The sequence below is a fragment of the Tenrec ecaudatus genome, unplaced genomic scaffold (genome assembly GCF_050624435.1).
Source record: "Tenrec ecaudatus isolate mTenEca1 unplaced genomic scaffold, mTenEca1.hap1 Scaffold_474, whole genome shotgun sequence".
Classification (NCBI taxonomy): domain Eukaryota; kingdom Metazoa; phylum Chordata; class Mammalia; order Afrosoricida; family Tenrecidae; genus Tenrec; species Tenrec ecaudatus.
This window is the reverse complement of record NW_027459383.1, coordinates 143,871-158,257: the sequence shown is the minus strand read 5'-3', so window position 1 is coordinate 158,257 and position 14,387 is coordinate 143,871.

Genomic DNA, 14,387 nt, shown 5'->3' with positions numbered 1-14,387 from the left:
AAATGACACAGGCAGTTACTCTACTTTTGATCCCTGTTGAATCCGCCTGTAGCATCCCAATATTACAATTTAACCCTATAACGCCGAGCATGACCTTTCCCTAACATTTAATGAAATGAATATAAATGTATATATATTGATAACTATGAAAGTAATGAATCAAAACGAAATTTTTTTGCCCAAAAATTTAAAAGTGAGGCGTTATAGGGTGAAAAAGAAGGATGGTTCTTATCAGAGGGGCCAATGCCTTAGGATCATAAGTGAAGCGGTGATCCCACTGCACCCAGTAGTGCCCAAACCCTGGACCCCCCTAGGGGAAATTGTGAATGCTTTTACCCCCGTGCCGGTACTTAGAATGAACAAACACACACGCCTGATAATCCTAAGATTTTTACTTATTTCCTGTGATACTCACCTACTTTCAAGGGCACTCCCACCTCACAATCCTAGCCTTGTCTCAGTTAAACTGTTCACCCTTTTGTGCGTTTGTTGTTTTTTCCAGAAGTTCTCAAGTTACCAAAGCCCCTAATCCAAGTGTGCCAGCTCCAGGACCACCATCTCCTGGACCACTTCAACCTTATCCATCCTATCGCTGAATGGACAACCCCTCCCAGCACAGCAGGAAGGGTGTGGACCCAAAGCTCCACCTCGTCCCTTTTGCCAGCAGGAAGTAGCTAGAGATGTCGTCGCCCAGTACCCCAAAAATTTGGGTCCACATCTCTTCAGGGTGGAAATGTTAGGTAGCTAGCATAGGGACTGGGGTGTCCATTACACATGCCCAGAGGGCCCAGTTAGCGGCCCAGGAAAGAGTGGCACACTGTGCGTGCTCAGAGGTCCAGGTTTCCGGCCAGGAAGGGCAGGTCCACCTGGGTGGGCGCTGCACCTGCATCGACCCACCTAGGCCAAGTATATTCAATTCAGCCACTAGGATCGACCAGGGTTGCCCACCACATCTCCCTAACTCTCCTAAACCTCACTTGGATCACAAACCAGGCTTTGGCGTGAATTCTTTCTAACGCAGAACCAAGGCCCGAGGGATATCTGTCCCCAGAGAGATCTGACCAACTCAGGAAAGCTCTTTGGAGGCAGCAGGAGTGGACGTGAGTGGCTGGTGGATACTGTTCAGATGCATGGCTTTCTGCTTGGAAGGGTTTTTAGTCTCGGCTGACAGGATCAGAGGAGGTAGTATGTCTGGATCACATAGTATCCATGTCCACAAATGAGCTGCCCATTCCAAAGTCCTGACAGTGCTTTTGGAAAACACTGTGCTTTGGAATGTCACCCCTTGCAGAGGGCAGTGGGAGGGGCTGGGACCCAGGTATGCTGCCCCTTGCTCCCAGTTGCCGGTTTCTGGATCCTGATTATATCTCTCACAGGATCAGTTAGTGGGCTTGTTGTCTGCCTCAGGCTTTGTTCACCGAGGTCCTCCAGCTAGGTGGTGGTGTGTGTGCATGAGCAGAGGCTTCCTGCTAATCCCCCATGAGTTGAAGAGCTCCCCTGGTGTGGGCTCCGTGAAAGAGGTGCCCCAGACAGCAGGAGGGTGGGCCCTACAGGAACCGGAGGGCCATTCCCCCTGTGGAATGACCTCAGAGCCCCGCCTCTCTCACTGTCCAGCTGCCGGGGCTGTGGACCCTAAGCTTCATGCCTCACATAGGAATAGACACAGGGTGAGGCGACTGCAGCACCTGCTTTTGCTGGTCTAATCCAGCCTGAGATCATCCTAGCATCAGCCCTCTGCCAGGGTCCTTTTTTTCTCTCCTTTTATAGGGGCTCATACAACAATAACCACAATACGTGCAAACATCACTGATATAAGGCACATTTGTACATTCATTGCCCTCATTATTCTCAAAATATCTTCTCTCCACCCAAGCCCCTGGCCTCAGCTCCTCATTCCCCCCGCCCCCATTCTCACTACCCCTCCTCATAAATCCTTCATCATTTACTAATTATTATTTTGTCATATCTTGCACTGTCTGATGTCCCCCTTCACCCCCTTTTCTTTTGAGGTTTTATGTAGATCCTTGTCATCGGTTCCCTGCTGCCAGCCTACCCTCCCTCCACCCTCCCAGCATCCCCATTCATAACACTGGTCCTAAAGGGCTCATCCACCTTGAATTCCCTGTGTTTCTAGGTCCTATCTGTCCCAGTGTACATTCTCTGGTCTAGTCAGATTTGAAAGTTATAATTGGGATCTTGATAGTGAGGGGAGAGGAAGCATTGAGGAGCTAGAGGAAAGTTGTGTTTCACCGTTGCTGTCTAGTACCCTGTGTAGGCTTGTCTCTTCCCCAAGACCTTACTTAAGGGAATGTCCAGTGTACTGCAAATGGGCTTTGGCTCTCTACCCAGCATTCCCTGCTCATTCGCAATGAGATTTTTTTGTGCTGATGATGCCTGATCCCTTTGATACCTCGTGATCGCACAGGCTGGTATGCTTATTCCATGTGGGCTCTGTTGTTTCTGAGCTACATGGCCGCTTGCTTACCCTTCAGGCCTTTAAGACCTCAGACGCCATATCTTTTGATAACAGGGCACCATCAGCTTTCTTGACCACATTTGCTTATGCAACCGCTTAGACTTCAGGGAACGTGTCGGGAAGGTGAGCATCATAGAATGCCAATGTAATAGAACAAGGTATTCTTGCAATGAGAGAGTCCTTGAGTGGAGGCCCAAAGGCCATCTGCTACCTTAATAGGACACCTATAAAGATATGGACATAGGTGTATTTCCCCATGCTCACAGATAAATATATTTACATCTGTGCGTGCCTTTCTTTAGACCTCTATAACTGGCCCGTGCTTCCTAGGTCGCTCTGCTATTCCCTTTCATTTCCCTCTTGTGCCCACTGCCATGCTCAGTTTTCATTTGGGTTTCAGTAAATCCTCTTGGTTCCTTCACCCTTGATCACGCCCTACCAGGATTCCTACATCGCCCTCACCACGGATTTGCATCCACTTGTTGTTCCCTTGTCTCTGGGTTTCTTGACATCACTCCCTTTCCCCCCAACTCCCTCTTTCCCGTGGCCCTCCCGCGAAGTGTTGGTCCCCTTTTTCTCTCCTGCAGATTGTGCATCCAGCATCTCTTTTTAGACATACAGTAGAGGTAATAACATGCACAAACAAAAGACAGAGCGAAAGCAAGCACCAAAAGAAAGAAAACAGCCAAAATCCAATGACCATCAAAGAAAACACAACTCCTCAAGAAAGGAAAGCTTGTAGTTAGTTTACGGACTGTTTGTTGGCCCTTAGCAGTGTTTTCCAGTCCAGTCTGTGCGGGCACCAAGTCCTGCCCCCAAAGTCCTCCTTTGGCATTCCCTGGGGACCTTGTTGCTCCACTTCCTTGCTCTTCTGCTGCACGCCCTTAGTGCTATGCCTCGGTGTGTCGGGATCCGTTCCCGCACTGTCTCTCCAGTGTTGTCTATTCTAGGGCTGTGGGTCTTTGAGGGACGTCGTGTCTCATCTTGGGCTGGCCATGTGGTCTTCTGTGTGGACTGTCTTCTCTGAGTGGGAACATCATCCTCAAGCCTGGTGGGCCAGGATGTGCTCCACTCTCCCCTCCTCCCCCTTCGTCTTCTCCGTATTCTCTATCAGATCTGTCCCGCTTCCAGAGCTGCAGATTCAGTGCCGTCCTATGAAAAAACATATTTGGGCGTGGGAGGGGGGAATGGGGGGGGAAGATCTGCTCAGATCTTTCGAGGGTCCAGGAGAGGGTGACTGCTCAGCTGGGCACAGGCATATGGGGCTCTGAGCTCTGGCTCCAGACACTGGTTGGGAATGTGGCTTTGTTTTTAACCAGTTGTGTTCCTGTGGGTCAGTACCTATGTCTTTTTGAGTGAGTTTTCTCATCTGGAAAGTAAAGGTATTCCAGGGTCTAGTGTCCCATGTCACTAAGTGATCGAGAGGGGTTAACCTGAACCTGAATCAAACCATGTGGACATGTCAGGCGCATTCTAGATCCTGGGTGGCGATTCAGAGTCCAGGACAATGTTAATATCCAAGAGGTGATATAGGTGGCTTCGTATTGAAACGGGAAGCCCACGGTGGAGGTTTTGTCCTTCCGCTGATGGCCACTTCAACTCCTGCTAAAAGAGTTTCACTGGCTCAACAGCCGAGCCGGGAGCCAGTGCCATGAAAACCATGTGGCTAACTGGGACATAGGGCAGAGAGACATTTTTTACCTTGATGGCTTGGGAAGCCCCCCAATCTCCATGCAAACCTTCTGGTGTGAGTACTTTGGAAGCAATCATAGGCTGACAGTAATTCCAATCTTTCCTTTGACAATGTGTCCGTTCTCTTTTTTGAACCTGAGAAGATGGCCCCTGTGTCCTCCAAGACATTTCCTGGCTGGCCCCCAACTTGGACAGTTAGCACGGGATCCTGGGGGCCAGTGAAACAGAGTCCTGAGACATTCCTTCAGCTTCCTCAAGCGTTATTGTCTCTCACTTGGGTTTTTCTAGGCGAGGACGAGGCCTGTCCTCTCTAGTGGAGGTTTGTCCGTCTCTCCTGGAGTTTTCAATGCAATGTTTTTTCCAATGTCTGTCTCTTCTGTAGTAGGCACCTGGATCCTTCCTTCCTCAGGGCTTGGTGGTGCCACAGGTCAGTCTCTCCGTGAGTGGGCCATGATCTCTTTTTCTGAGTCTCTGTTGTGTCTCATGGCAATTCCTAGTATTTTAGCTATTTCTTTGTCTCTGTCGTGGTAGGGTCATCTGTGTTGTGATACACCCAATAAGACACTTCTACCAAATCACGAAGATTGTTCCCTTCAAATGCTTCCCATTTCTTTTTCATGTCTGAGGCGGGCTGAGTAATAAAGGCAATACTTATTTCCCTCTTGTTCTCGGGGGCCTCTGGGTCCTTGGGGGTACAAAGAACGCAGGATTCCATCAGCCACTCTAAAAAGGCAGGCAGGCAGGCAGGCAGGCAGGCAGACATTCGTTTGTAGGCGCCTGAAAATTCTCACTGACCTTAGATAAATGCATAGGTTTCCTAGTTGTCCCGCGGAGGCCCTGCAAGAGAGACTGGTGATACCTAGCTAAGCCCTCGGGGCATTACTGGGAGTTTGGGTCTCACATTATTCGTGGAGTGGTAAAAAGAGTTTCTCTCCACTGGGGAGTGCCCGCTGGCTGACCATCAGTTCTATTGACTGCTTTCTGGGCCTCTCTCTGGAAGGGCTCCCATTCCTCTGCTGTGAACAGCACCTGCAGAAGTGGCTGGCACTTGTCTGAGGTGGGCTGATGCATGTGGAAAAGCTAGTCTAGCAAAGAAATCAGACCTTGTGGTTTCTCAGACAGGGGGTTTTGTTTATTCCAATTATGCAATCCTGGGGAAAAAATGGGACATAGACCCAAAGAGGGACGCTTGGGGTTTCCCCAGGTGTTTGGGCTGCTTGCCTTAAGCAGAGAATGCTGCTGACCAGTGATCCTTCTGGGGGGAGGAGAGGACATGCCAGCCCTAGTGCACGTGTTGGGGGGTGACTTTAAAATAGGTGGTATTTCTCTTCCTTTTGCCCCCATGAACTGATAGGCAGGCAGCGGTCACAATGGGTCTTAAGCCAGCTCTCCCGATCCTGAGTCGTCCTGCAAAGTGGGATAAAGAGGACGGGGATGGGGAGGGGAGGAGAGGGACGGCCTCCACTTTGGTGGCTTTAGGAATTTGGACCTGTTGTCTTTCCTGGTCATGCCATGTTTCGTGAAATCATGGAGAAAAGAACCCATTCTGTTGGGGGAGGGAGTAAGTCTTTTATATATGCTGGCTTACTAGTGGCCCTATAAGGTCACACATCAATTTTATCGAACCCTAACCCTAACCCTAACCCTAACCCTAACCCTAACCCTAGCCCTAGCCCTAGCCCTAGCCCTAGCCCTAGCCCTAGCCCTAGCCCTAGCCCTAGCCCTAGCCCTAGCCCTAGCCCTAGCCCTAGCCCTAGCCCTAGCCCTAGCCCTAGCCCTAGCCCTAGCCCTAGCCCTAGCCCTAGCCCTAGCCCTAGCCCTAGCCCTAGCCCTAGCCCTAGCCCTAGCCCTAGCCCTAGCCCTAGCCCTAGCCCTAGCCCTAGCCCTAGCCCTAGCCCTAGCCCTAGCCCTAGCCCTAGCCCTAGCCCTAGCCCTTGCCCTTGCCCTTGCCCTTGCCCTTGCCCTTGCCCTTGCCCTTGCCCTTGCCCTTGCCCTTGCCCTTGCCCTTGCCCTTGCCCTTGCCCTTGCCCTTACCCTTACCCTTACCCTTACCCTTACCCTTACCCTTACCCTTGCCCCCCACCAGAAAGCCAGCCTTTGGTGGTGAGCCATTTTCAGTATATAATGTCTGGCTCTACATTTTGCCAGACCTGTTAGATTGACTAAGTGCCCTTGTGGCATAGTGGTTACAAGTTGAGCTGACATCCCAAAGGCCATTAATTTGATACCACCATCAGCCCTGTGGCAGAAACCTGGTGCTTTCTGCTTCCATGGAGTTAGTCTTGGAGAGTCACAGGGACAGAGCTACCCTGTACCATAGGATCCTGTTCAACAGCGTCCCTCACTAAGAGCTAGTATTGACTTGATGGCCATGAGTTTAAGGGCCATTTTGGCTTCCTTTTCAAAGGAACCTCATTCAGTGAACTGACTCTTTCTGGTCAATCCTTTCCTCTGACTCTGGTCTGAATGTAGCACCTCACCGGGGGAGTGAAGAGGTCTGAAGCTTGGAGCTGCCTCCCAATGAAAGAAAGTAAACCATGATAGTTCATAAAGGCACTTGTGCAAATTGTAAACCACCAACCTTGGCTTAATTCATTTTTTAATTGGATAGAAATACTCTATTTATGTTGATGACAAATAAACCAAACATATATATGTGGATATACACATACACACACACACAAATACACACACACACACACAAGACGGATGTTTAGGGGCATCTACCCAGCTCTGTCAGAGAGATTTGTCCCAGGTCTGGGCATAGGAGTCAGTCTTCTTGCATTTCAGTGTCTGGCTCTGTACCTGACCTTAAGCCCCATGACCTTGATCAGATTGCTTAACATCTCTGAGCCCTTTTGGCAACACCGTGTATCAGGGCTGAGAAGGGGCACTGGGTAAGCCCTGACACATGATGGTGGAGGGACTCAGCCAAAATAAAGCATACAAGGGTAATGACCATGGCATTCTCTCCAGTGTGGGCCTCAGAGCAGCCCTGGTTCTAGATAATCCCACAGAAATAATTTTACCAACCTGGGCCTTCAGCCCTCACGCCAAACTTAACACGTTTTTAATCCACACAATGTTTACAGCTTTGGGTTCTCATCCCTCTCCTTCTTCCAAGAGACCAAGGAGAATGGAGTGTTTGAGCAATATCCAGGCCACATGACCATCTTTCTCAGTTCTTAACTCACCTTTTCCTCTCTCAAGCACAACTTTAATGTTTCCATGAGTGTCCGTGGCTATGATAAAGAATACGTGTTATGGGAGGTAATCAGGGCCTGTGTCTTCCATAAACCAGTTGCCAAAGACTCTTTACAGATAGGTAATGGTAGGCCCATATGTTTTACTTACCTATTGCTGCTTAGTGACTTTCAATCCCACTCGGTGTATTATTTGCTCATAATTTTGTAATTTGAGGAAGGTTTGGCTGGGGCAGCACATCTCCACTCCACGTGGCATTGGCCAAACCAGCTCAAGCAGCGAGACCCGGCAAGATGGGTTTGCTTTGGTTCATAGGTCTAGGGCCTGGGTTCTTGCTGTTGCATTGGCTCCCCAATTTCCCTCCATGTGATCGTATCATGTGCTTGCCTTTAGCTTCCTCACAGCAGGGTGATTTTCAAGATAGATTTTTTTGTCAGGATAGTTGGGCTGTAGGCCCAGTGACAAAATCCCTTAAAGGGATTAAATTGAATGCACAATTTAATACGTGACTGCCAAATATCCCCCAGAGCACACAAGTTGAAACCACAAGACTTCTCCCTACGAGAGGTTCCTTGTAGCTTTTGGTTGTCTTCTAAGTCCCTTTTCCTTTTCCACAATAATGTCTGGGTTGCTTTATCAATCATCTTCTTTCTTTTTATGTAGCACTATCTCTGGCTGTTTAGTCCAAGCCAATGCAGTTCCTTCCCAAAGTTACTGGGTTTCCCTTGCACTGGATTACATGATGCATTCAATTTTATGAAAGCCATGTCCCCACATCTCTTTGAAATGGGTCCCTCTCTGTTTTAGGCTGCAATTCAGCCTATTTAGGCTGTAGCACAGCCTTCTGGAGACTCTTAGAAAACCTTTTGTGTACACGAGACTGTCTACAAGGCACTGGATTACATTCTTTTGTGATCTTAGTACAGGGCATGAAAGCTATCTTCTTGATCTGATACAACACAGAAGCCCTGCTCATGCCATTCCTATTATGGGACATTATTTTTTGGCAAGAAAGACTTGGGGTTGAAAAATAGGTTTTGTTAGGCAGATAGGCAGGAATGAGATGTCCATTGACGCATGCCCAGGAGAACCAAGCATAGAACAAAAGCCTAGGTTTTCCCGCTGGTGGGTACGGATGGGCGTTAAACCTGGATCAGCCCACCTGGGCCAGGTGATTGCAATTCAGCCAATGGGATCGACCTGGGGTCATTCACCATGCCTCTCCCCGGGAATCCTTGAAAAGGCAGGAGCGAGGGGGAGAAAGGAAAAACTGGGGACAGGAACTGGGGAGAGAACTTGAGAAAGAACATGAGACAGGTCTTTTTTTGGAGGAAAACTTAGGAGAGAGATCTTTGCGTGACCTCGAGCAGTCTCTGCCAGGCTGCATGGTGGGGAGGAATCCTAGGGGTGGCGCGTAAAACCTGAAACTTCTTTTAACTTTCATTAAACTCACTTGGATCACGAGCCAGGCTTTGGCGTGAATTCTTTCTCATGCGGAGCCAAGAACTGAGATGTAACTCTAGCCCGGATAGAGATCTTACAGTTCATATTTAAGTCCAGCAAGTCCCTGCTCCTTCATAGTTCATATTTTCTGCTAAAAAAAGCACACAACTAAACCCCAAACAGAAGTAACTTCTTTAGCTTTTCTTTACCCTTCTGTAGTTTATAATTATTTGTCTGTTGCCTCCATTGTTAATGACGCTGAGAGTTCAGATTCTAGATAAAGCAGAAGAATGTCACTGCCACCCAAAATAGTTGTTCTTAGTGTTAGTTGGTGCCCAATCAATCCCTGCCCATCCACTCACTTGCTGCCATTGAGTCAATTCTGACTCATGGCAGCAGAGTATACTTGCCCTGGTAGGTTTCTGAGACTATACATCTGTACAGTAGAAAGCTTCAGCTTTCTCTCTCAGAGCAGCTGGTAGTATTGAACTACTGACCTTATGGCTAGCAGGACAATATGTTACCAGGGATCCTTTTCAAGACTGTGCCCTTTCAGAAACAGATCACCAGGCCTGCTTTCCTAGGAACCTGTGGGTGGGTTTGAAGCATCAACCTTTTGGTTAATATGCAAGTGCTTAACAAATGGTCTTTATCCCGGTTTGGAAAACCTAAGTCACTGGTCTTTTGCCTAAAGAGTCACTTTCAATGGCCCTGGCTTGTTTCATGGGAAGGGCCAGTTCAGGGGCTCCCGGACAGATGGTGGGGTAGGATCCTTATTTAGTAGGGCCATATTGGGTGGGGTGGCAGGGAAGTGTGTGTGTGCTGTATGTGTGTGTAATCTGCATCTTTAACAAATGCCCCCCCCCCACTGAAATGAGAAACACTGGCCCCAATTGTCCTCTGCCTCTCTTGTTGCTGCCTTTTTTGGGATTTTTCTGGCTTTTAGCAGCCCTGGAGGCCCCTCCTATCTAGGCAGGAAAAGGAGCCAATAAATAAGTTCACACTAAGGTGCTAGAGAGTGATAACAGCTAATCCCTTCCAAGGGCAATTGCTCTCAGAAAGAAAGAAAAAAGAGAGAGAGAGAGAGCTCAGGGGGTTGGGGGGAGCAATTTAACTCCAATGAATAGTGTCTCCTGGAAGAGTCCTACACTTTGTCGCTGCAATGGGAGTCATATATGAACACGTGTGTGTGTGTGAAACCCCTCGCATCAGTCTCTTCTTCTGCTTTTGTGTAAATTGGACTTTAAACACATTCTCTAGGAAGTGTTTGAATGCCTCTGTTTATGGAAGCTTCTTGACAGAAGGGGGATTTTTGTCTCTTTTGTTCAGTGAGAGAGCCCCAAGGTGTGGCATTTAATAAGTAAGTAACAAGCTGGTTGAATGAATGAGTGAATGAGTGAGTGAGGTAAAGAAGCCTTCAGCAGCCTTCCAGGTCGAGACTGGCTCCCTCAGAAGCCTGGCTCTTGTCTAAAGTGAGGTAGATCTCTCCCCCTTCCCATTTCATGCTTCCCCGTGGTCTGCCTGGGATTGAGCTGAAAAATGATTTTTCATGCATGTCATCCTCATTATATCATTATCCCTCACAGCAAAACTCTCTGACCACCCTGAAGACCTGTATTTAATGTGAGGAAAGGTGATTTAATGGAGTGGAGAGCGCAGCATAAACCAGACAACCCTTTCAGAATAGCAGAGCAGGCTGTCCCTCCAAGGGGAAAGGGACAAAAAGGGAAAAGAAAAGAAAAATGGCGAGGGAGGGGGGGCAACTCTCACTCTCCTAATAGGCTGAAATAAGAAGTCATTTTGGTCAACTTCATCAGAAGACAAACCTGAAAGGGGCCCCTTGCCCTCCCCGCCAGCGCATAACTGACTTACCATGCATTTTACCGTGGAGCTGATTATGCGGTGAGTTGTGGTAGACGGGGAGAGTTTATTGACATATGGTCTCCCTTCACACCTTTTGTTACAGCCAGACATCAGGGACTGAGCTGCAGGATATTAAAGGATTTGGAAGCGTTATCAAGGAATGGTACATATTTATCAAAACCAGGGTGATATTACAAAGCTGGGTTGCTGCTACACCTGGGTGTGTTATGTGATTAAAAATAATGACAATGCATCCTCTTGATGGATTTTGCACCTGGGCGAATACTGAGCAGGTCTGCTGGACCACCCTTGGTCGAGAATTCACACCTAACAACCCCTTTGGTCTCAGAAGAAAATTGTGGCTGCTAGCTCACACTTGGAATCCAGGTAGGGCAATGTTTAAGCACTTCACTGTTAACCGAAAGAGCAACACTTGGAATTCACCAGCTATCCCGAGTGAGAAAGATGTGACCATGTGCTGCCACAAAGATTACAGCCTTGGAAACCTTCCGGGAGGTTCTTTCCTGGCCTACAGGGTTGCTCGAGTCAGAATTGACTTGACTTCCATGGCATTGAGCTGTTTTGAGTTTTGAATGGCTGAATTGGAGACTTCAGGATTGCAGGAAGATTTGAGAACAGCCTGAAATATGCAGGCGACCAGCCTTGCTTGCTGCAAGGGAAGAGGAGTTGAAGCACTTACTGATGAAGTTCAAAGATGATAGTCTTCAGTATGGATTACAACTCGAGGTTAAAAGAACAAGAATCCTCACCACTGAACCAATAAGCAACATGATAAACAGAGAAAAGATTTAAATGATGAAGCATTTCATCTTACTTGGACCCATCCACAACCAACGCTCATAGAAATATCTGTAAAGAAATCACTGGATAAATTGCTTTCAGTGAATTTGCTGCAAAAGGCCTTTTAAACATTTTTTTGAACCAAGGTGACTTTGTCACCTTAAAAATTCAGGAGTATCCTATCCCAAGGCATGATTATTTTCATGTGGAAGCTGGAAAATGCATAAGGAAGTCCTACGAGAAGAATTGATGCATTTGAAATATGGTCCTGGTGAGGAATATTGAATACACCAAGGAACTTCTAGGAGAACAAACAAATCTATGTTGAAAGAACTACAGCCAGATTGATTCTTAGAAGCGAGGATGGTGACATTTGGCTTCATGTACTTTGGGTGTTATCAGGAGGGACCAGTCCCTGGAGTTGGGCAGCATGCTTGGTCAAGCCAAAAGGAGGACAAACCTCCACAAGATGGGTTGACACAGTGGCTCAAATGTAGGAATGGCTGTGAGAAATGCGCAGGGCAGCGTGTTGTTTTGTTCTGCTGTACATAGAGTGGCCATGAGTTGGAACCAAATTGACAGCACCTGGTTACGCAATGGACTAATGGCAAGATCAACCATTCAAAACCACCAGCCACTCCTCAAGAGAAAGATGAGGCTTTTTTACTCCTGTAAAGAGTCACAGTGTGAGAAAGTCACAGGGGGAATTCTACCCTGTCATATAGGGTCACTGTGAATCGGCATCGACTCTACGGACGTGAACGGCAACAACAACAACAACAACAACAACAAGAACAACAAACACACTAATGGTGGCTGGGTACATGTGCAGACACCCATCCACTCGCACTGGAGCTAAGTTAGTGGTTTCAGCAGGAAGCTTACCTCGGTGGTTTCCAGAACTCCCCTGGGCTGAACCAATTTACACCAGGTCTTTCAAATATTCCTGGTACCCCGGGCATCTCTCATTTCCCAGAGTTGGTTGCATGACTTAAGGCTTGATGATCATGGGGCCACATGAAGGACGCCTATGTGCTCCAACCACTGCCTCCTAGAGAGTGCTGTGGACAATTGCCTTCAAGTCAGCCAGCTCCTGACTCATGCGGACTCCATGTGCTACAGAACTCAATGCCCACTGGTCCTGCCCCATTCCTTCAATGGGTTGTAGATTTGACCCCTTGTCAGCTGGGGGGTTTTCAGTGGCTGATGGCTTGAAGGAGTTCACCAGGCCTTTCCTCCTAGTCTGTCTGTAGGCAGAAAACATCGCTAAAATCTGTTCAGCATCATAGCAATATGCCAGCCTCCACTAGCAGTTAGGTGGTAGCTGTAACAGGAGGCGCACTGGCCAAGAATCAAACCCAAATTTCCTGCATGGCTAGTGAGAATTCTGCCATGGAACCACCATTTCCTCTCTCTTGGTTTCTAGTGTTTATGTATATAAGATTTCAGTACCTTCTAACAAGCAGTAAGTAAGACTGCACCACGGGTCACCTCTATTTAGCTCTCCCTCAAATTTTTCCACATGAATTATAAAGTGTGTGACAGTTGTAATATGTTTCTCTTTTTAAAAATTGCTGGGTGAACTTAAAACAGCACAAGGAAGTGCCAGCATAGCAAAAGGATACCCACCTGCTTATTTATCTTAAGAGAAGAAAAGTCGTGAATGCATTCACTCAGGTGAAAATATCATTCATGGAAAGAAGTGCCTAATGGTCACCAGGACCCATGGTTAATCCAGGCGTGGTCATCTGATTCCAATCGATCAGACCTAGCTATAAATCACTTATATGTCTGGGTAATTAAAAGCAAATATAAATTTTCAAAAAAATAACGTTGCATGGGATAGAAAGAGAATACATAACAACATCAGACATAAATATGCCTCAAGACAAACTCATTGTGCACATCCAGAATACATAATGGCTCTTGCTAAGATGCGTTTCCCACTAGACCCTACCCCAAGCCAGTAAAAGCCAGAAACTCTACAGGAAACTGTGGATTGTACTACTCTGAAATGGGAGCTGTGTCTCTAGACCGAATTTGGGGCTGTTCGTGCTGAGGACTCACCAATACCTGCTGCAGTGACAACAGTCCAGGTGAGAATAAGGAAATCTAGATGACAGCCAGGATATAGGAGCACTGAGACCTCAAATTGCTTCTAGGCGAGCATGGCCTGATGGGCTTCCATTTCTGCACCTCTGGCAGGAGGAGTTTGTTCTGGAAAGTAATGGTTTCTAAGGAAGTATTTCTTAAACTTTCACATGCATGCACTTACCCAGGTTCCTGGAAATCGGGCTGGGGGGCAGATTCTGATTTTGTGGGTTCAGGGTGGGGTCTAGGATCCAGCAGTTCTAGAGGCCCTGGTACTCTTGGGCTGTTAACCACAAGGACAGTAGTCCTAAACCACCAGCCACTCCTTGGGAGAAATATGAGGCTGTAGACTCCGGGCAAGAGTGACAGTCTGGGAAACCCACAAGGGCAGTTCTACCCTGTCCTGTAGGGTCACTATGAGTCAGCATCAACTCGATGGCATTAGCATGGGAGAAGCTAATGCTGATGTTGCTGGTTCCTTGACCTATCGTACTTTGAGTGGCAAAGTCCCAAGGGCCTTCCCGGATGTGATGGCCAAAATCAGTAGTGTTCACCCTTGGTCATACTTTGGAATCCCTTAGGAGCTTTCAAGCCTCCCATTGGCCTGGCCCCATCCCAGACCAATGAAGCAAGGCTTAGTGGAAGCAGGATTCAGGTCACGGTCAGTGAGAAAGCCCCCTTGGCAATGCCAACGTACAGCCAGTGCAGAGTCAAACTGGTCGACAACTCCACATGGTTCCATATACTTTGGTGAAGCCAGCTGTTTGGGCAAGGTTTTCAGAGTTACCACCCATGTAGACTTGTTGGTGATAGTGCA